Raw genomic sequence first — 24,380 nt, 5'->3', positions numbered from 1 at the left:
ATGCCTGGGATTGAATCTGGGTCAGTCTAGGTTCGGCCGCATACATGGCAAATGCCCTACGCGCTGCACTATAGCTGTAGCACCTCTTCTATTTTCTCAATCTCAACTTCACACAACAATTTCTACAGTAATTCAGACTTTAAAAAAGTTTCCAGGCCACATCCAGCAGTGCTCAGGAGCTACTTCCAGCTTGGGGGCTGATCCTATAGATGCTCAGGGGACTATGCAGTGCTGGGTACTGAACCCGAGCTTTCTTCATGCAGAACATCCTTAATTTTTTTTCAAGATTCATTATCCTTTGCACTTCATTACCCTTTACTTCCCTCCATTCAGATGTAAATTCTACTACTATCATCACAAATGTTTATGTGTATCATTTCATTTTATTCCCTAGCTTTGAGAGGACCAGTTGTCTGGAGTACTTCAGAAATAAAAGGAAAGAACCAAGGTAGGAGGGACAAAAATGCTAGTCTTCCAATAAGAGAAAGCTGAGACAATCAAGTAAGCAGCATACAATGGACAGGCACACACCAAACCCAAGAAAAGAACTTCTGTGACTTACAAGCAAGTAAATGGGCCCAACATTTATTCACCCAACACTTACTGCAGGGGCCAGAGCAATAGCACAGAGGTAGGGCGTTTGCCTTGCATGTGGCCAACCTGGGCTCGATCTCCAGCATCCCATAGGATCCCCTGAGCCTTCCAGGAGTGGTGGGCCAGAGAGACAGCATGGAGGTAAGGTGTTTGCCTTTCATGCAGAAGATCATCAGTTCGAATCCGGCTCCCCATATGGTCCCCGTGCCTGCCAGGAGCAATTTCTGAGCATGAAGCCAGGAGTTTTCCCTGAGCACTGCCGGGTGTGACCCAAAAACCACCAAAAAAAAAAAAGGCAAAACAAAACAGTGCATTAAAACTAACAGAAACATCTCTCATACAATTCCTGTGGGTTAAGAAGTATCATGAAGCCGTTTTGCTGAGCTATCTCACAAGAGTGCCCCAAAAATGTCAGTCTTACATGAAGGCTTATCTGGAACTGGAAGCTCATTTCTGAGGTGGCTCACTCCATTGGCTGGCAAAATGGTGTTTTCTGGGGATGGGAAGATGCTTTTTCTTCTACACCTGGGGATCTCCTTGGGCTACTTGAGTATCTACACAACATGGCAGCAGGTTGCCCTCAGAGCAAGTGCTTGGAGACTCACAGAAACCCCAACACACCACATGAGCAAAATCAGTCTCCATCAACTCCACAAGTTCCTTTGATCCTCACACAGCAACAGTTGCTATTCACAGTGGGAGATTATAAAAGGGTATGAATGAACAGAAAGTGAGATGTCTGGAACCACCTCCAAGGCTGTCCAGTACACAAAGTTCACCTCAGATTCCAACAGGTAGAGAAACATAAATCCTTTTTTTTAATTTTGGTTTTTGGGTCATACCTGACGGTGCTCAGGGGTTACTCCTAGCTATGCATTCAGAAAAATACTCCCAGCAGGCTTGGGGAACCATACAGGACACCAGGAACCAAATCCAGATGCAACCTGGGTTGGCCATGTGCAAGACAAATGCCCTACTGCTGTGTCATCTTTCTGGCCCCTATAAATCTATTTTTGGTTAGGTGGAATAAGCAAGACTTTGTGCAAGCTTTAATCCACTTTAGAGCTAGGACTTGGTGTTCACATATTTTATGGTCTAGACTAGCCTTCTTCGACATTTTTATAACCTGCCCAATGGCAATTATAAGCAAGGTAGTAAAGTAGACCAGTGGTTTTTAAACTTTCTTCCCCTGCAGAATGGCACCAATCCATGCCAATAGTTGAACTAGGTCACAGTTTTTTGTCTAAGAGCAAAAATATTTTAGATTTACCATCTGTAGTTCTTCCTTCCTCCCTATACCTCTTTCATCATGACCACTTCTGCTTTAATCTGAAACATGTCCTTCAGTCTTATTCTGCTCCAGGGTCATCATGCCCAGCAGAGCTTAGAAGTCACTTTGAGCAGTGCCCAGAGGATTATGTGGTACTACAGATTCAATCCAGGCCTCCGTCAGCCTTTTGAGCTGACGGACATCCTCTATTAGTGACAGACTGACAAATGAATTCTCTTGGATTTTGCAAATATCTGTAATCTTAAAAGGTATTTTACTGAATATACAATTCTTTGGGGGGGGGGGGCATTTTGTTTTTACCCTTTATCTCATTACCAATGTTTGATGCTATTTATATCTACCAATCTGAAATTAGTCCCATTTAGGGGGAGGGGTCACACCAACAGTGCTCGGGGGGTTACTCCTGGCTCTACACTCAGAAATCACTCCTGGCAGGCTCAGGGGAGCTTATGGGATGCCGGGATTTGCACCACCGCCCTTCTTCATGCAAGGCAAATGCCCTACCTCCATGCTATCTCTTCGGCCCCAATTTGTCCCTTTTTTTTTTTTTTTTTTGGTTTTTGGTTTTTGGGCCACACCCGGCAGTACTCAGGGGTTACTCCTGGCTATCTGCTCAGAAATAGCTCCTGGCAAGCACAGGGGACCATGTGGGACACCGGTATTCGAACCAACCACCTGAGGTCCTGGTCCATAGCTTGCAAGGCAAACGCCGCTGTGCTATCTCTCCGGCCCCAATTTGTCCCATTTTGTAAATATTTTATTTTAGGCAGATTTACAATACTGTTAATGATGGGACCTCATTCGTAACAAATTCCAGTACCGCACTTTCCACCAGTGTTCAATTCCCTCTGCCACTTTTCTAGTGCCCTCCAACTTAATCCCCCTTCACCCTTCTGAGGTAAACTGTCTACCAATGGACAATTCTGTTTCTGTTGCCTTTAGGTATGTTATTTCCTTACAGTATATCTATATATTTCTTGTGAGGGACATCACTCTAACCAGTGGTCCTCAAACTATGGCCCGCGGGCCACATATTGTATTTATATCTATTTTGTTTCTTCGTTGCAAAATAAGATATATGCAGTGTGCATAAGAATTCGTTCATAAGCTTTGTTTTTACTATAGTCAGACCCTCCAATGGTCTGAGGGACAGTGAATTGGCCCCCTGTTTAAAGTTTGAGGACCCCTGTAACTGTTCCTCTATCTAACTTCACTCAGCATGTACTCTCCAGATTCAAAGCAGCAAACTGTATGGTTTTGGTTTTCCTATAGCCAAGCATTATCCCACTGTGTATATAGTACAAGTTCCTTTACTTTTACTTTGAAGCACCATGATAGTTACAAAGTTATTCATGACTGAGTCTGTCTCTCCTCCCTTTTTTTTCCCCTTCTAAATATTTTTGCGATACTGAAGGGTTCTAGTGTCTTTATCCAATTTTTATCCTGTTCTTGGACACTTGGGTTGTTTCCAATTTTTGGCTATTGGGAAGACTGGTGCAATGAATATAAGAGTGCAAATGCCGGGGGCCAGAGTGCTAACACAGTGGTAAGGCATTTGCCTTGCACATGGCCAACACAGAATGGACCCCAATTTGATTCCTGGCATCCCAGGATGGTATCTTGTTTTGATTTCCCTAATGATTAGTGATACAGTGAAATTTTTCCATAAACCTTTCGACTTATCCAGATCTCTTTGAATTAGTTTCTTTCATCAACTCCCTTTTTTGATGAGGTTGTTTTGGTCTTATTAAATTGTACCAATGTTTTATATGTCTTGGATCTTAACCCTTTGACAAATGAGTGATGAGCAAATACCTTCTCCATTCTCCCAGTCGGGGGGGGGGTGTCTTTTTATTTTGTTCACCATTTTGCTGTGCAGATGCTTAATTGAATGTGGTCCCATTTGCTTGTCTTTGCTTCTCTTTTGGTAGGCATTGAATCACTGAAGACAGCTCTATATTCGTCATAAAATATTCTACCTATGTTTTTTGTTTGTTTTTTAGGGGGCCACACCCATTGACGCACAGGGGTTGCTCCTGGCTATGCGCACAGAAATCACTCCTGGCTTGGGGGACCTTATGGGATGATGCCTGGGATCAAACGGACCCAGATTTGTCCTGGATCAGTGCATGCAAGGCAAACACCTTATCTGCGCTATCAATCTGGCCCATTTCAATATAATTTATGGATTTGGTTTGATAACAGGGTCTTCAATCCATTTTGATTTGTACATGCTATAAGGGTCTGAGCTCCTTTTTTTTTAATGTGACAAACTGGTTTTCCTGATACCAAACACTGGTCGCTTTTCTTGCTCCACTTTATAACTCCTGCTCCTTTGTGAAAGAATAACTATCCATATTTGGGTACATAATTCTTGATTGGTGTTATTTTCTTCTGAATCTATGAGATCTAAAGTGCTTTCCCTATCACTGTGCTATTATGATGAAATGACAACTCTCTCTCCCTCTCTCATACACACACACACACACAGTCGTGTATGATGAAATGACAACTCTCTCACACACACAAATACACACACAGTCGTGTTCACACAATATTTTTTTTGTTTTTGTTTTTGGGTCACACCCAGCAGTGCTCAAAGGTTACTCCTGGCTCTACTCAGAAATCACCCCTGGCAGGCTCAGGGGACCATATGGGATGCCGGGATTCGAACCACAGACATTCTGCATGCAAGGCAAACGCCTTACCTCTATGCTATCTCTCTGGCCCCGTGTCCACACATTTAACCATGGTACTCACCAAGGGTTACACACTTGAAACTGTGATACTTACACACATGCTTCCCAAGATTCACATTTTTTGGTCACAGTGCACAAGCATTTCTGGTTGTAGAGTTCACTGAGCTAATGTCAGATTGTGTTGCTCTTAAGAGATCACACACTTGTAGCTATGGTGCTCACAAAAACAGAGCTGCAGTGCTCCAGAGATTTCATGGGGGACCGAGATAACAGTCAGTGTGCTCACACTTCAAGAAAGGCACTTTTTGCCAGTCACCGCAGGCTCTGTTTCCTTTTTCATTGAGAAATCAGCTGTCTTTTTACTGTTCCTCTAAAAATATTCTGGCTGTATTAAGGTCATTTTCATTGATTTTTTTTAATCAGTTTACTCTATCTACTACAGATTCCTTTAGTCTGCTTTAATTAAATTTCTGGAGTCTCTGAATTGAAGTCTTTCATTATTTTGGAAAAATTTCAGCAATTGCCTCTTCAACTATTACTTTAGTCCCTCCCTATCTCTCACCTAGGATTCATTTAAAATTCTTTTACCCTTCTGTTTATTTCTATTTCATTCTATTTTCTTCATATCTATTCTTCAATTTAGTATTCCCCAATCTAAATTGTATTTAGCATTTAATTTCAATTGTTTTATTTGTCCATCTGAGAATTATTGAGACATTTTCAAATATGTGGTTGTAATTTTGTTTTGTTTTTGTCCACATTTAATGGTCCTCTGGGTTTACGCCTGGCTCTGCACTCAGACAAATCACTCCTGGCCTGGGTTGGAGTGACTGTATGAGGTGCTGGGGACTGAACCCAGTTTAATCACAAGAAAAAAAGCACCCAACCTGCTGTACTATCTCTCCAGCCCCAGATCTCATTTTCTAAAAATATACAGTTCTTAATAAAATATTCAATGATTCCTCTTTCTTAAGAACATAAAACATTATTTCAGGGCCGGGAAGGTGGCGCTAGAGGTAAGGTGTCTGCCGTACAAGCGCTAGCCAATGAACGGACCGAGGTTCGATCCCCCGGCGTCCCATATGGTCCCCCCAAGCCAGGGGCGATTTCTGAGCACATAGCCAGGAGTAACCCCTGAGCGTCAAACGGGTGTGGCACAAAAACCAAAAAAAAAAAAAAAACATTATTTCAAGGAGCCAGAGTGATATAGCACAGCTATAGGGCATTCACCTAGCACATGGCCAACCCGGGACTGACCTGGGCTCGACCCCAGCATCCCATATGGTCCCCCAAGCCTGCCAGGAGCAATTTCTGAGCAGAGCCAGGAGTAACCTGAGCATTGCTGCGTATGGTCCCAAAACAAAACATTATTTCAAGTCTCTGTCTAAAAATAATTATATTAAAATTCTGATCATTTATTTCCTATTAGTTACTCTTGAGTCTCATTTATTCAGATACCTCATAATGCAAACCATCCTAAATTACAAGCTGAGTATATTTAATTATTTACATAAAAATGTGACAGTTCAGAAATAAATCCTCCAGAAATTTTCATTTGCTTCTGGCATGTGACTAGGATACAAGACTCTAGGATCAACAAATCCAGGGATTAATCCCCTCCCCCCCACCCTCCCCACCGGCCCTTGTAACTAATTCAAAACTGTGTATACAATCTGATTCAGAGCTGGCTCTCAGTTCACCCTTATTCTTCCAGTTCCAGGGCCAAAAAAACAGGAGGCTTAAGAGATATCCCATACCTGGCCCTGCTCTCCAGCTGCTATCCTTAGCCTAGTAAGACTGTCAAATGTGCTGTTTAGTCTCTCAGTCACTTCTGGGATTACAAAAGATCCAAGACTAGAGAGTGTCGAGAAATTAAAGTGCATGTCTCGCATACAGGAGACAGGGGTCCAATCCCAGCCCCATGTGGGCTGTACAGCATCACTGGGTAGAGCCCTAGAGGTCTCTGATCAGGCACTGCAGGGTGTGGCCCTTATAGCCCTGCAAGCACCTGCAGTGGTCTGAGTAATCTCTGGCATCACAAAGCAACCCACATCTTCAGGACCTTGCACTGAACCCGCAGACCTAATTGGCCACATCAGTAGGGAGGAGACCCAAAGCCGCCTGAACACTGGGAGACAATCCCCATACAGAGGGTTAGAACCTAAAATGCTACAATTACATATTCAGATATCCAAGTCTTGTCAGGTATTGAAAGATCAACCTCACCAGAACTCCAATGCCATTAAAATTAAATACTTTTTTTCTGCATCCGAAGACTACTTTTGCTTTTTTTTTTGGGGGGGGGGGGAGTTTGGGCCACACCCAGCAGTGCTCAGGGGTTACTCCTGGCTATGCACTTAGAAATCAACCCTGGCAGGCTCAAGGAACCATCTGGGTACCGGGATTCGAACCTGGATCCGTCCTGTGTTGGCTGCATACACATCTCTCCGGCCCAGAAGACTAGTTTTAAGTGTCCACTATTACTAGAAGCAAAAATTCTACTTGGTGCACACTGGGATCATTTTATGTGCACTAATCAGCAGAGTTTCCATCAAAAAATAACCCTTCTCTTTGCACTTAAATCATGATCTCAAATTCATCCTTTTATTCAAATTCAATTTTATTAAACTTGTCATACTTTTACTTACCATTCACCCAACAATCAAATATCCTTTTTTTGTTTTTTTGTTTTTTGTTTTGGTTTTGGTTTTTGGGTCACACCCAGCAGCGCTCAGAGGTTACTCCTGGCTCTATGTTCAGAAATCGCTCCTGACAGGCTGAGGGGACCATATGGGATGCCAGGATTCAAACCACTGTCCTTCTGCATGCAAGGGAAATGCCTTACATGCTATCTCTCCGGCCCCCAAATTTCCAATTTTTACCCTCTTTTTAAGATATGTCTGTGAAAGTTCTTTCCTTACCTTTCAGGAACTTAGTCTCTGTTAGTGTTTTGTTTGGGTTATATTTTCTCTTACTCTCTACCTAACAAATCCTTTTTTAAGGGTTTTTAAGGATAGGGTCACACATACTCTACACACAGATCAGTGATTATTTTTTTGTTTTTGTTTTTCGGGCCACACCCATTTGATGCTCAGGGGTCACTCCTGGCTAAGCGCTCAGAAATTGCCCCTGGTTTAGGGGGACCATATGGGATGCCGGGGGATCGAACTGCGGTCCTTCCTTGGCTGGCGCTTGCAAGGCAGACACCTTACCTCTAGCGCCACCTCACCGGCCCCAGATCAGTGATTCTTAATCAAGGGCAATTTAACCTGCCAGGGAAATGAAGCTATCAGCCACATTTTTGGGTTTTTTAATTAAATAATATCTTTATTTAAGCATCATAATTACAAACATGGTTGTAGTTGGGTTTCAGTTATTAAAAAATGAACACGCCCCTTTGCCAGTGCAACATTTCCACCACCAATGCCTCCCATCTCCCTCCTCCCCCTCCCCCTCCCATTTGTATTCAAGACAGGCATTCTATTTCTCTCACTACCACTGTCATGATAGTTGTTCTGTAGTTACTTCTCTAACTGAACTCATCACTTTTTGTGGTAAGCTTCCTATCGTGGGCTGGTCCTTCCAGCCCCACCACTCTACTGTCTCTGGGTGTTATTACAACAATGCCTTTTATTTTTCTTAAATCCCACAGATGAGTGAGACTATTTTGTGTCTATCTCTCTCCCTGACTTATTTCACTCAGCGTAATACAGATACTCCTCGCTTAACAACCTACCTGTTTAGCGAACGCTCGCACTTACAACCATCTCCTCACTGTTATTTTATTTTATTTTAAATATCCTTTTTCCATCTTGTACACTCTACAGTATATTGTGGTTTTTGCTGCTTTACTAACTTATTGTTCATTGCAGCACTGTGTGTAAATTATACAACCTATGCAAATTAAAACAAGTGGAAGTTTTCAGTTTGATCTTTGTTATTTTACTTATTCAGAATACTGTATTGTCAAGTACTATGTGTTGATAGGTACACCAACACTATGCATATACTGTATTACTGTATACAGTACATGCTGTTCCTCACTTAACGACCAATTTGCTTAACAACCAAGTCTGTGAAACGGAACTTGGTCGTTAAGCAAGGAGTATCTGTAGTATCGATGTATAGAAAATTTCGTGACTTCATCTCTTCTGACAGTTGCATAGTATTTTATTGTGTAGATGTACCACAGTTTCTTTAGCCACTCATCTATTATCAGGCATCTTGGTTGTTTCCAGAGTCTGGCTATTGTAAATAGTGCTGCAATGAATATAGGTGTGCAGAAAGCATTTTTTGTATTGTGTTTTTCTGTTCCTAGGGTACCATATTTTCCAGCGTATAAGATGACTTTTGAAACAAAAAAAAAATTCAACCGAAAATCGGGGGTCGTCTTATACGCCGAGTATATCCCGAAAAATGTTTCAATATGCCGCTAAACGAAAATTGTCTGAATATTGCCACAAAACGAATTTTCCAACTCAATCCTGCACCAATCACTGCAAGGCTGCTCGAACCGCCTCGCTAACTCAGCCAATCCAAGCAGGCTTTTATGCATGCAAATTAGACACTGTTCTGCACCAATCACTGAAGGCTGCTCGGACCGCCTCTCTAACTCAGCCAATCCAAGCAGGCTTTTATGCATGCAAATTAGACAATGTTCTGGACCCAAATCTACACTGTAAAAAACCTGCTGATTGGCCAGAGTCAGAGAGGACGTCTATGAGAGTAGAACCTTTGGACCTTTGCTTGTTGTGATTGGCTCACTCTGGGACATGAGCACAGACACATGCAGCACATACAGCACAGGAACGTTCAGTCTGATACAGCGAATATAGGCCTAAACCTATGTTTTAACTGCAAAATTAGGGGGTCGTCTTATACGACCAGTCGTCTTATATGCCGGCAAATACGGTATATCCCTAGGAGATGTATAGCTGGATCAATGGAAGCTCAATTTCCGATTTTTTTTAAATTTTTAAATTTCCGTCAGCCACATTTTTGGTTGTCAAAACTGGGGAGGATGCTGTGATCATCAAAAGAACAGTGATGATAGGGAGGGAGAAAGGAACAAAACCAATGGTGACACTGGTTTAACTAATAATACTAAGAATTCCAACCGCAGAGAATAATCCCACATAAAACTTCAAGTGCAGGATCAGGGGAGCACTCATGGTTGAATATCAAGCATGTATGAGGTTCTAGGGTTGATTCCCAGCACAGCAAAAAAATTATTTTTGTTTTTGGGCCACACCCAGTGACGTTAGGGGTTACTTCTGGCTTTGCGCTCAGAAATCTCTCCTGGCTCTGGGGGTGGGGGGTGGAACCATATGAGACATTAGGGGACTGAACCGCAATTCGTCCTGGGTTAGCACATACAAGCAAATGCCCTACCGCTTGTGCCACAGCTCTAGCCCAAACTATTGGTTTTGGGTTTTTTTTTTTATTAAATTCTATTTTGGATTGAAGAGAGAGCACAGCACAGAGGGATACATACATCAATGTATGTGACAAGACCTGAAGTGACCCCAAGTATCAAGCCAGGCGTATCCCATGAGTATGGTGTGCAATGGGCCTACCCACCACAGAAAAAAGGAAAACAGACATAAACTCAAGTACTGCAGTAGAAAGAATGAAGCTCTACATGAAGGCAAAGCTACGATTCTTAAAAAAAATCATTACTACAGTAGATCTGGGCATAATATTGCCCACCAATCCTATCATTTTCAGTTAAAGGACTCAATAAATAGAATTGGGATGCTGGCTTACAGTGACTTTTCTATCATTAACTGAACTGCAATATGTTACTCATATATACAATAATAAAACCTCAGGATATTTCTATATTTAAAGTGCTTTCATTTTTCTTATGGCTTTTGGGGGGGGGTTGGGTCACACCCAGCAGCGCTCAGGGGTTACTCCTGGCTCTACACTCAGAAATCGCTCCTGGCAGGCTCGGGGGACCATATGGGATGTCAGGATTCAAACCACCGTCCTTCTGCATGCAAGGCAAGCACCCTACCTCCAAGCTATCTCTCCGGCCCCTCTTATGTTCTTTTTCAAAGAGTGATACCCAAGTTCAAGGAACCATGTGGTATCAGGGATAGAGTTTGGGGCTTCCTCGTGTAGAGCTTGTGCTCCAGACCTTTGAGCACCTCCCCAACCCTTTTTGATTATCTGGTTTATAGAATAATGTCTCTTCTACATTATATAAAATGTAAATAGATATACTTTAAAGTCCATTTAAGAGACTAACAAATTTTTAACAAGCAATTTAAAAGCCATATTTAGATAACGAAGTTCCAGGAAAATATTTTTGATTCCTTTTACAAGAAACATGGGTGCTCCTTTTATTTATTCTCTATGCCCATATTTCTGGAAGGTGACGGTCAGGGGTTACTCCTGGCTATGTACTCAGAAGTTGCTCCTGGATTGGGGAAACATATGGGACGCCAGGGAAGGAACCAATGTCTGTCATGGTTCAGCTGCGTACAAGGCAAACACTACCACTGCGCTACCGCTCCAACCCTCCATGCCCCATTTTTGTTTCATTTAATCAGTGACCTAGATTTTTTCTGATCCAATGTGTTTTTTTGCTTCATTATTGTTGTTGTATTTTATTTGGGAGCCACACCCAGTAGCACTCTGGGGTTTTATCTGACTCTGTGCTTAGGAATCACTCTTGGCAGGTTTGGGGGACTTATGGGATGCCAGAGATTGAACCTGGATAGGTCATGTGCCACGGCAAATGCCCTAACCACTGTACTATCACTGTGGCCCCATCCAATGTCACCTTTTAAAATGCTTACACAAAGGTCTTCAGTTTTGGGGGTTTTTTCCCCAAAATTATAATCATATCTGCTAACCCTTATTTAGACTTACTCATGGTACTACTGGTTTCAAGGCTCATTGTCAGGCTTTTTCTGTGATAGTGTTTCCTTTCTTGGAATAGTTATTTAAACTCACCTTTTACAGATAAGACACTTCTTTGAATATTGTTTTTCAGAACTATCACAATAGTCAATCTGCTAGAGTACTACTGTTAATTTTACAAGCCAGTATCTGGCTAGGAACAATTCTGATTTATATGATTACCAAAAGAAAACAAAGCAATTATTTTCTAAATTTTTTATTTTGCGGCTATTAACAATATTTTTAGGACATGCTTAATGACACTTCTTTTACAGTAAACATCTTTCACTCAAATACCTTACTTCCTGCTCATCAATCCTGGAATGAAGATATACTCAAAGCTAAAGGGTAAAGGACAAGCAAACTGCCATTCGTTTCTCCTCACTTCATCCAATAGCATAATTCTACTCAAAACCCAGCCCTAAACTCTGAAGGTAAAAGTACAAACTGGTATTTTGAACCTGCTTTTCAAAGTTTATTTCTGTTTGCTCATTTTGGTTTTTGGACAACATCCAGGGGAGTTCAGGAATTATTCCTTGCTTTGTGGTCAGGATCACTCCTTGTAGTTCGTAGGCGACCCTACGAGGTGCTGGGGATCGAACCCGGGCTGGCAGTGTGCAAAACAAGCGCCCAACTCACTGTACTATCATTCCAGCTCCTCAAAATATATTTAATATTCTAGACAATTCAAAATAGAATCAAATAGCTGAGGGATAGATGAGCTGCTGTATTAAAATCAAAGATATGGAGAATGGTCTAAGACTTATATATTCTGAAAACTATATACCGATAATGGAAAATATTAAAAAACACCCAAGTAACTGAAAGACATTCCAAATTTATTCATTACTGTTACGATGACAACACTTTGTTAATGCCCTCTCTGTGATACATGCATCCATCCTCTGTGACACTTTCCATAAAGCTTTAATGTACTAAGGAGAGAAAGTAATTATGGTACTTTCCATTTCCCTGGAAAAGAGCTTTAGGGTCCTGTAGACAACTTCTGCTTCTGTGTTTTCCTTTCTGTATTAGAAGCAGATTCCTAACAGGTAGAACACTGGTTTAGGACACTAAGAGGTCCCACTGACTGGCTTCTTCCCAGAGCAGAACGGAAAGTTTCTCAAATCAGGGCCTCTGGGGCACTAATAGCTAAGTCAAAGGAAGCAACAGAAACTCTTACTACAGAGAATTTCTTGCTGAATTTATGCAAACAAACATAATGCCATGGAGGCATAAAGATCTGTCTGGAAAAAGGAAAAATAGACCAGTTTTACTCACAATTACATGCAATTTATCAAGTATGCAAGTCATAGTTAAAAAGATAAAGTTTTTAAGTCGCAAAAAGTAAAATAGTTTCAAACCATAAAAAAAAAAATCTGGGGCCGGAGAGATAGCATGAAGGTAAAGCGTTTGCCTTTCATGCAGGAGGTCATCGGTTCGAATCCCGGCGTCCCATATGGTCCCCCATGCCTGCCAGGAGCAATTTCTGAGCCTGGAGCCAGGAATAACCCCTGAGCACTGCCTGGTGTGACCCAAAAAACCAAAAAAAAAAAAAAAAAAAAAAAAAATCTAGGGGCCGGAGAGATAGCACAGCAGTGTTTGCCTTGCAAGCAGCCGATCCAGGACCTAAGGCGGTTGGTTCAAATCCTGTTGTCCCATATGGTCCCCCATGCCAGCCAGGAGCTATTTCTGAGCAGATAGCCAGAAGTAATTCCTAAACAACGCCGGGTATGGCCCCCCAAAAAAAAAAAAATCTAAAAACTGTATCCACTTTCAATATTCTATTTAGTCCTGGGTGAAAAAAATCTTGATCTCCTGCAATTTTTAAGTGCCCAATCTATCCAGAAGCTACAATTCTTTTCAGTTTCAGGATAAAACTGCATTCTGCAGTATTTGTCAAAGTTTATTTTTTTTCCTGCAGATTTCTCTGAGAACAATGCGATAAAACACTTCTGTAAGTGGCAAAAAGCTTTAGCAGGCTCAAAATTAACGATCCTATTATAACATAATTGGTAAAGAAGTTTGTGCAACTTTATGACAAACAATTTCCTAAAATATCCAGACCTGGGTTCTTCATCAGTACTATATAATTTTAGAATAGCCACATGGCTATTTACATATATGTTAAAAATGTTAAACATGCCTGTGTGGCACTTCATAAAGCTTTAGTAAACTAAACAGACCTAATCCATATGTATTTCCCTTTCCATAAGGGGAGCAAATAATTATGGAATGCCTTAGGAGCTCTTCTAAGACTTCCATAGTCACTTTCCCATTAACTAAGTTTATTTAGAAATCTTGATTTCCGGCAAGTTTTGCCACAAGTACAAAAATGCACAGGTTCTGATAAAGCAATACTCAATTGCCCATTTAACCAAAGGGGCAAAGACCTGAAAACTGCAAGAGGCTAAGGCTAAGGCTAAGGCTAAGGCTACTCAGAAGTAGAGCGTTGGACTTGCGTGTGTGAGACTCTGGGTGCGATTTCAGACCCCAACAACCCCATTCCCAAAACCAACTGTAAATACATCAACAGAGCCTTTTAAAACCAAGGTACAGTTTACTTAAAGACCTGATGGTTAAAGTGATACAAATACATTAAGCTAATATACTAATTATTAATATATTAAGTTACAACATATACCTTCCACTTACTAAGCAAGCTACTTAACAATTCAGTCTGATCACCATTTTACTTTCATCCTTTTGACAAAAACTAAAAATCTGGGGCCAGAGAGATAGCATGGAGGTAAGGTGTTTGCCTTTCATGCAGAAGGTCATCGGTTCGAATCCCGGAGTCCCATATGGTCCCCCGTGCCTACTAGAAGCAATTTCTGAGCATGGAGCCAGGAGTAACCCCTGAGCACTGCCAGGTGTGACCCAAAAGCCACACACAAAATAAAAAAAAAAAAAAATACTAAAAATCTGACTTACTAAAACATATTAGACACTGAAGCTTAATTACAAAATAGTTATAAGAATTCATCAGATTTAAACCAATTTGACCATCAGGTTTCTTTTCCTACGATTTCTCACAAACCTTTTACACAATTCTTTAAGACTCTTTCAGTCTGTCCTATGCCCTTTAATCCGATTCACAGACCATCCACTTTCACTTTAAAATAGAATTCCTTCCTTCCTTTCCCTCATGAAGATTCATCGCCCCTTTTGTTGCTCTAGCCCATCACAAAGTTCTAAAATTTCAAGTCATTAAAAATATCAGGTTAGAGATTTCTTTCATCTAGCTTAATCTTTTACCTTTTTTGGCTAAGTTACTGACCTGCGTATTTCATACTAACATTCCTGGGTGAAGTTAGCACAAGCAATTCCAACTTAACTAAAACACCTCGTATGGCCCAACTTTCCGTGTTAGATAACAAGTCAGACAATAAACAACAATTGGGGGGGGGACTGTTATACTCAATTTTATAACTTTAGAGACATGGATGTTTCAAACTAAAGAATTAATTCTTTTTAACTTATCAAAATCATCCAGATTAACTTTTTTTTTAAAACTGGGCTAGGCTAGGGAGACAGGTCACAGGGCTGGAGTCCATGACTTACACAGAAAACCCAATGTCAAGTCCCAGCACTCCATGGACACCCGGGCAACATTAGTTTTGACCTAGAGCCCCTAAGCAGCCCTGAGTGTAATTCAAATATACAAACATTAAAAAAAATGTAGGGGGCCGGAGAGATAGCATGGAGGTAAGGCGTTTGCCTTTCATGCAGAAGGACAGTGGTTCGAATCCCGGCATCCCATATGGTCCCCTGTGCCTGCCGGGGGCGATTTCTGAGCTTAGAGCCAGGAGTAACCCCTGAGGACTGCTAGGTGTGACCCAAAAACCAAAGCAAAAAACAAAACAAAACAAAACAAAATAAAATGTAAAGTGTGCTAAGGCATAGTAATGAAGTTGTGCAAATGGCAAATAACATTAAAAAGAAACATAAAGTGTGATCTCTTAGCTTTTTCTAAGGGGTTTCCAACACATGAATTGGCTTAAAGAAATATTTGGAATGTCAAGTATTTGAAGTTAGTGCACAAATGTTTTGGAAACTCTCGAATGAATGTCCCTAGAAGCCACAAAACCTTAAGAGGTATTTTTGGAACTACTACAAGGGTTATAATCTTTGTGAAGATATTATCTCAAGTTTTTTAAAAATCATGTTGGCTAACTGATGGTTCTTTAATTATTTCTCCTCCTCCCACTCTTTTTAATTTTTTCCATTAAGAAATTTAAATTTAAAAAAAAAGGAAATTTAAATTAAGAGCTGGAGAACAGGCTGAACACATACTTTGCACAGGATGTGGGAGGCCCAGATTCAATCTCAGGCGCCTCATGGTTCCTTGAAAACCATCCTGAAAGATAACAAAAGTAGTAGCAGCAGCAGTAGCAGTAGTAGTAGTCAAGTAGTAGTAATTATTACTACAATAATGGTCAGAGAAATAGTAGTTGGTAAGGTTCTTGCCTTACACACTGCCAACCTTTGTTCAATACCACAAGTCCTGAGCACCTCCAGAAAGGATCTCTGAGCAGAGGGCCAAGAATAAGTCCTGAACATAGCCAAATATACTAACCCCTCCCCCAATAAAAAGAAATTAATTTAGGGACAGAACAATAATACAATGGATAGGGTGTTTGCCTTGCACGCGGCCAACCTGGGTTCAATCCCTGGTATCCCATATGGTCCTCCAAGCCTGACAGGAGTAATTTCTGAGTGCAAAGCCAATAGTAAACTGCTGAGTACCAGTGAATGTGGCCCAAAATACAAAACTAAATGAAACAAAAAGAAGAAATGAATTTACAGTGAGAAGATCTGAACATTTTTGTAGACCCCAATCCAAATTTAGGTTGACTTCTCCCTGCTGCCTTTGAAATTCTACATTAAATTCTAAGGCAAAGGCAATTAAATTCCTAAAACTGCTAGCAAGTGACCTACAAGCCATTTAGTCATAATAGAGATAAAGTGATTGGTCCACTTTTTGAGATACTAACTAGAGTTAAGAATAAAGCGAGGACGGAGTCCGATATGGTGCCCCAAGCCAGGAGCGATTTCTGAGCACATAGCCAGGAGTAACCCCTGAGCATCATTTGTGCCCCCCCCCAAAAAAAATGAATAAAGCAGAATTCAGTCGATGATTTCCCCAACAGAGTCATCTCTAAAAATTCTCCTGGTGCCTCTATGATAGAGGCTAGAAATGACCCACAACTTCCTGGAAGGGAGAAGCCCTCTGCAGTGTGTACATGCTGAATGTAACAGTTTAAGTTGGGGAGACCCTTACCAGTGTCTCTACACACTAGTGGGAGCAGATGATGTGTCTTCCCTGAGGATTATTTCACCTCAGGATGGTAGGGAACTTTCCTTCCCCCAGCCCCTTCCTTCCCCCAGACCCAAAAGCAATGACTGGAAACTAGCAGACATGGAAAAGTTCTATGAGTCCCTGCATTTTCACCATTAATTCTGAGTTGGGGAGACATGGGTCTCTTCCCAGCCAGGAAGAAGGTCACTGGGAAGGCACCCACCTGCAAAGATCCAGAAGCTGGGGGAAGGAGAGGGGGGCGCGGATCAATGAGAGAAACAGAGGTCACACCACGGTATAGTGCAGGAAAGAGAATAAGAACAGAGAAATGAAAGTGGTGACTTTATAGAGATGTCCAGGAGTGATGGGTCTTTTCCCTGAGTTTGCTGGAAGGGGAGATGGGAGCTCAGCCCTTGGCACAAACAAGTGTCTGAACCAAGTAAGATTTCCAGACCCCAGCCACACCCCCGGCCCCAAGCCCCAAACCACCTCCTCAGGCTTGGGAGGAGATGCTACCAAACAAAGTCCTGCAGGAAAACAGGTAGAGGAGGCAGGGAACATGGCCAAGAGCAGGGAACTCTGGCAGGATAAGGAGGCTAAGGAGAAAGGCAGGAACAATCAAGCCTCTGTCCAGGACCAGGTCAGGGCACGCTGGACAGTCCCTCCCTCACGCTTCAGGAGACCCAGAGACAAAAGGGCCCTGGCAGCAGTGGGGCCTGATCCACTTGGCCGGGAAGCCTATCTCTGAGCACCCTGAGACACCAGCACAGTAGCTGCAGAGCTGAGGCCTGAGGAGGGGGGAGGAAAGGGAGCCCCCTCTTCAGGCTCCATTTGTTATGGACAGGGGCAGGCTGTTGTCTGACACAACAGATTACTCAAACAGGCTGACCAAGGGAGAGGCTTTATTGGAAAACCAAGCAAAGAAAAAAAACTGCTGGGGCTGGAGAGGTGGTGCTAGAGGTAAGGTGTCTGCCTTGCAAGTGCTAGCCAAGGAAGGACCACGGTTAGATCCCCCAAGCCAAGGGCAATTTCTGAGTGCTTAGCTAGGAGTAACCCCTGAGCATCAAACGGGTGTGGCCCAAAAAAACAAAAAAGAAAAAATGCTTAGGAGTGTGTGTGTGTGTGTGTGTGTGTGTGTGTGTGTGTGTGTGTGTAGTGTGTGTGTGTGTGTGGGGGAGGGGAAACTATGCCATTCCACTCACTACCTGGCCTGGGGTGCCTGTCTGAAACAGAGCAGCCTTCTGCCTCCATTCTGGACCAGTCGTTTCATCTATCTGGGGGATGGGGGAGGTCTGTCTTTGGGCAGATTGTGGGATCATAAATTCTCTTTGCGTATGTCTATTCCAGTTCCTGTTGGCAATTTCCATAGCTCTCCCAAAGCCAGAAGATTCAGAAGAAGCCGCAGACAGGCCTCCTCATAACCAGTTTCCTGCCCCGTTCTCAGTCTGTCTGTCTGTCTGTCCTCTTACCCAGGCTTTCAGGAAATTTGGGGATGATCACACATGAAAGGAGGCACAGAAGGGGGGAGGGAGGATCATCTAGAACAGTTGCCTTGATTCACACTGAGGTTCCAAGAATTTTACCCATCACTGGGGCCAAAGTGATAAGACAGCAAGTAAGGTGTTTGCCTGCACATGCCAACCCCAGTTTGATCCCTGGCATCTCATATGATCCCCTGAGCTCTATCAGGAGTGATGCCTGAACAGAGGCAGAAGTAAACCCTGAATATGGCTGAGTATAGCCCAAATATCAAAAAATAATTTTACGGGGCCGGGCGGTGGCACAAGAGGTAAGGTGCCTGCCTTGCCTGCGCTGGCCTTGGACGGACCGCGGTTCGATCCCCCGGCGTCCCATATGGTCCCCCAAGCCAGGAGCAACTTCTGAGCGCATAGCCAGGAGTAACCCCTGAGCGTTACCGGGTGTGGCCCAAAAACCAAAAAAAAAAAAATAATTTTACCCATCACTAATACAGCAAAATGTCAAGACAGTACAAAAGTCAAGCAATGACGCTGTATTATTACAAAAATAGTTTAGGGGCCGGAGAGATAGCATGGAGGTAGTGCATTTGCCTTGCATGCAGAAGGATGGTGGTTCGAATCCCAGCATCCCATATGGTCCCCCGAGCCTGCCAGGAGCGATTTCTGAGCGTAGAGCCAGGAGTAACCCCTGAGCTCTGTCAGGTGTGACCCAAAAACAAAGAAAAAAATAGTTTAAATATTTTTTATTTCCCCCAGAGAAAGCAAAGCCGAAAATTACAGATACTGGTTACCATAAAGCAGTTCATATACCTTCAAATTTTATCCAAGCAAGGGAAATTCTGCACTTTTTCTCATAAATGACAATATACTATTCCCTATCCCTCCCTCACTTTGTCCCTTTTTCTCTCCATCCCCATCCCCCCTCTCTCTTCTCTCTCTCCCCCCCCTCTCAAACCAATCCATCAACTGTTAGTCAGCTCTACCTTCTTTCTCATTACTTCCACAATTACCCCCAATCAATAGCATGTCCAATCGTCTGTTAAGCACGCAGCTTTCTGCTTCATCTAGCAGCTAGAGGCCCTTTAAAAATCAGAATGTCATTCCTTCGCTCAAAACCCTCTAATTGCTTCTTATGTTGCTCAGTGTAAAAGCAAAAACCCTTCACAACAGTCTACACAAGTCCGACATGCCCTCACTTACCCTTTAGAAAAAAAGCTACCTCCTGCCACTTCCTGCCACCCCCTCCAGTCGCTCTGGTCTTTTTCTGATTCCTTCAAGAACAGGGTCCTTTTATGCCCGCTATTTTCCACCTGATTCTGTTCTGCCGGATACTGTCTCCCAAGTCTTCTTTAGGTAGCTATTTAAATTTCTCTTGGTGAGAGCATAATTACTAGCTCTCAGCCCCTGTGCTCCAGCACTCTCCAACCTCATCCCATTCTATTAAACTCTGCATGTAGCATTACCTCTCAGTCCTCATGTGGACTCTTGTCCAACTTTCCCCACTGCCATGGAAGCTTCACAAGAAGAGAAGAGGGACTGGGCCACTGTTTACTACAATCACCCCAACTCTGTAAGACCAAATGACTGACAAATGGAGAAAACTGACCATTAAGCACCATTAGATGAATACTAACACCTGCTCTTACCCTCCAAGAGCATTTCACTGCTGGAGAATGCAGGTCTCCACTGGATTCCTCTAGAAAAGCCAACCAAAGGACTTCATGTTTCAGTTACGCAAGGCAGTGCAGGGGCTTTGACTGGCTTTGAATACTGTGCTGAATAACAGCAAGCGGACACTAGCACCTTTTGTACCTGTGAGCTGGCCCAGCCTGCACACTGGCCCAGGGACCCGCAATGACAGAACCGTGGTGGTAGACCACTGCTTTTTTTTTTTAAATATGGAATGCTTCACGAATTTGCGTGTCATCCTTGCGCAGGGGCCATGCTAATCTTCTCTGTATCGTTCCAATTTTAGTATAGACCACTGCTTTTTAACGTTGTCTCTAACCTACAGATGAGCAACTGGTCCATGGACCAGTGTCTGAAGACCGTTGCACTAGCAAAACCGATAACACATCTGCAGCCAAGATGACAAGACACTAATGTGAATTGTGCCAACAACTAAGGGTGAGATGTAAGGCAGTCAGATCCACTGACCCCTCCACAGACGAACAGCTGCACGTTTCAAGCATCAGACAAGACCAACACTGAAGCGCAAACTAAGGCTCAAAAATACTACCTTCTGCTGAATGGCAGTTGAGACAAGTTTGGCCTCCCTTTTGAGTCCATAAAGCCCTATGAGTCATATATGTGAACTGACTGAAGAGTTTATTTATGTAGCTAGAATAAGCGCATAAAAAACAGTTTGTAGGGGCTAGAGCAATAGCGCTGCGGTAGGGTGTCTGTCTTGCATGCAGCTGACCCAGGATGTACCTGGGTTCAATCCCCAGCATTCCATGTGGTCCCCCAAGCCAGGAGTGATTTCTGAGTGCATAGCCAGGAGTAACCCCTTAGCATCACTGGATGTGGCCTCAAAGCAAACAAACAAACAAAACAAAACCAGTTTGTAGAAAAAGGTCTCAAACTCAGGTCATATTCAACATTTTGCTTTTGTGGGTAATTTCAGGGGATTTCAACAAGCTAAAATAGATTCTCAAGAAAACTCAAACCAAAACATTAAACCTCACGCATCCTGACACATTATTCAGAATCAACCATCAGAAGACTTTGGCCCTTTCATCCTAGATTCCTTTAACATGTGTCAGTCTTGTATTAACCTAACGTTCAACCTTTTCCGGAAAGAAATAAATGAGATATGAATAGGAACAGTGTCTGTCTGCTTGGCCCTAGTCACTTTTTGAGGAACTATACTCATTCCTAGAATCTAAAACAGCCTGAGAATTCAACTATACATTGCATTAAAGGAGATCGTAACGGGTGTTCCAGACACTCTAATCTGAGGATGGCCAGACACAATCGCCAAGAACTGCTCACTTCTATTTCCTTTTTATCCAAGTTAGAAGGTCAGAATTCCTGATTCTATGGTAGCTCAGTACAGGACAAGAAAGGAGAACTGGTTGGTGGTCACGAATGTTCATTCGGTCCTGAGACCAGCTGATGAGGTGCAATTTGGTCCTGGCAGTACCAGGGCTCCCAGAACAACATCCGGCAGTGCCTGAGAGACCATGCAGTGTTGGGGATCCAAAGTGGAGCCTCCCGAGGCCAAGCAAGCACTTTGGTCCTTTGAGTTCTCACCCTAGAGACACACACACACACACACACACACACACACACACACACACACTGCTCTCTCACAGAAGCAGCTCTGTAGAATAGAGAGGAATTCATCTCACCAGAGTAAACAAGTGGGATGTCATATACTATGGTGCTAATGATGCCATGGAGAATGTCAGTTCCCACTCTGCAGGAGGTAAACAAGGGAGACTGATTACACCTAGAGGGTCCTCTGCACATCAGCAGGTTAGATCACAGAATTCACGAGTCCAGGTGCTTACACTGGGGCTTAAGAAACCACTTTTTCCCAACCTGCGAAAAATTAAAGTCTGCCTTAGAAAAACACAGTTCAGAATCACTACAAAAGGAAAACAAATAGAAAAAGAACAAATACGTACAGAACATTCTAATGTGCTTTAAAAGATTTGCTTCCGGGGCCAGAGAGATAGCATGGAGGTAAGGCTTTTGCCTTTCATGCAGAAGGTCATTGGTTTGAATCCCGGCATCCCATATGGTCCCCCAAGCCTGCCAGGAGCGATTTCTGAGCATGGAGCCAGGTGTGACCAAAAAAAAAAAAAAAATCTGCTTCCCTAACTGTATCAGCTGATACTATTCACTTGAGTCTTAGTTCAGAATTTCTTTATTGCATGCAGTTTAGCCTTAAATGGTCTCTTTTTAGGCATATTATACATTGTTCTTCTATCACTCATCATAAATATTTAGTAACAAAAAAGCAGAGAGAAAGAGTACCTGAGGAATAAATATCTTAGGAAGGGTTAAAGATCTATATAGAGTAAATCAAAATAAACATACCAGCAGTCACCACGTAATCATACTATCTCAATTCTCAAATATAAAGTCTTAATCCTCCTGAAATTAAGATTCTTTAAAATTCTGTCTGAGGAAAACATCTTCAACCACCAGCAGGGATGTTACACGTAAACCACTTACTTCATTAGGACTCCACCAAATTTCCCAATTTGAAATCTCTATTAAGAGTATGAGACAGGGCCGGAGAGATAGCATGAAGGTAAGGCGTTTGCCTTTCATGCAGGAGGTCATTGGTTCGAATCCCGGCGCCCCATATGGTCCCCCGTGCCTGCCAGGAGCAATTTCTGAGCCTGGAGCCAGGAATAACCCCTGAGCACTGCCGGGTGTGACCCAAAAACCACAAAAAAAAAAAAAAAAAAAAAAAGAGTATGAGACAGCTTCAAGATTGCCATACACCTTGGTAAAAATGAAAATTCTCTGTGCACCAACAAAATGGTTCATCGAGTGCCGGGCAATAAAAGCAATGGGAGTAGAAATGATCAAATCTTTCAGAATAGACCAGAACATTGTCACCTCTAAGAAAGGCTGCGGCTGGTTTGAGCAATCCATATATCGAGGATTTCCATCACTGGCACCTCAGAACTTCTTACTAATGTCTACACGTTTGACATCTAAGGAAATTTAATTCAGTTCAAGTGAAAAAAATTACAAGTTTAACAGGAAGTGCCATCAAGACTTGTTGATGAGATTTGTCTTCTGTATTCTCAATTTAAAGGTACTTAAAAAGTAACATTCATTATTCAAACCCCAGCATCTGATACGATCCCCCGAATCCTGCCAGAAGTGATTACTAGGCAAGGAGCCAGGAGTAAACTCTGAGCACAGCCAGATATGGCCACCGAAAAACAAAAAGGAGGGGGGGGGGGGGGGGCAAAAAAAAGTAACCAGATATAAAGTATTCAAAAAGTAAAAAGATCTTATCAAGTATTGAAAAATAAATGCAACAGAAGATAAATGAAAAAGGCAAGCACTTGAGAAAACTAGTATCAAAAATTATCAAAAAACAACATATCCTTGCACTGTATTATTAAATGTCTGCCTTTTAATTGCACATATTGCTAAATCTGTATGGCTCAGAGGCAAAACCATCTCTTTTTTCATCTTTGCTTATGAAGCTATTATAATAGCTCAAACACTAAAATTATTTGTGGGCACTACTCTCCAAGGGACAAGTTAACAAACTGTAGATTTGCTGAAATACAATCATTTGGATTTTCACTGTTTCATTTCATGTGTCCGTGCATTTTTCTATGATTCGAGGATCATTCCAAGCCCTTTACAATCCATGTCATCTGAGAACTTGACACAGAGAACATGATAGCTCTTGTCAACTATCTAAAGGGCTATCATGTAAACAAGGTCGCTCAATTTACTGAGCCAGTTCATTAAAAAGAAGAGAATAAATGAGAGGGATGGGCTCTGAAAAGCAGAAAGAAAAAAACACAAGAGAAAATAAAATTCTGTAAGCTGTCCAAAGGCAGAAAGTCTCCACAGAGCTACTAAAGTAGAGATTAATGGCTGCTATTAAATGTCACTTATACGTGATAGACTTTATTTTCAATGCAGTGGCTCATGAGAACAAAAATATTCACAAAAAAAATCTCGTGGTTGTTTTGAAGGCTGTATTCCCAGTTTAACTATGCAAACTCAGCAGCCATCTCTAGGCGTTACTTTCTCTCCTATATAAGGATAAAACTACAAGCTTTGCAGGGTTCTTGTGAACATTAAATATGATAATGCACACATATGCTTAGCATAGTGCTGACACGAAATAAATCATATCTGTGATGATGACAGTAATCATTATATTGTGAAAGGAATCTCTACCGTAATCAGCCACGTGATATGAAATGGCATGACCATACAGCTCTGCTATGCACTGATCATGTCATAACACCCCAAATGCATGACTTGTTTGAAGGAATTCAAAAGGCATCTTTCTTTTGCAATCTGAAAGGAGGTATGTTCTAAAAATGCAAATGAAGGCTCAGGTGAGTAAAAAATACCAAGAATGACAGTAATAAGAAAGCTATGCAGTCAGA

General features: G+C 42.2%; 1 protein-coding gene and 1 non-coding gene across 2 annotated transcripts in view; both read right to left on the bottom strand.

The window, feature by feature from the left end:
* ANKRD13C (ankyrin repeat domain 13C) overlaps positions 1 to 24,380 on the bottom strand; it is an 82,603-nt gene that overhangs the window by 54,085 nt on the left and 4,138 nt on the right. The window lies entirely within an intron of this gene.
* Positions 20,166 to 20,274, bottom strand: LOC126013065 (U6 spliceosomal RNA). Its single transcript, XR_007497399.1, has one exon. It is a non-coding gene; the product is annotated as a U6 spliceosomal RNA (small nuclear RNA).

The sequence above is a fragment of the Suncus etruscus genome, chromosome 6 (assembly GCF_024139225.1).
Source record: "Suncus etruscus isolate mSunEtr1 chromosome 6, mSunEtr1.pri.cur, whole genome shotgun sequence".
NCBI lineage: Eukaryota > Metazoa > Chordata > Mammalia > Eulipotyphla > Soricidae > Suncus > Suncus etruscus.
The sequence above is the reverse complement of the archived record's forward strand: the minus strand, read 5'-3'. Positions and strand labels throughout refer to the sequence as shown.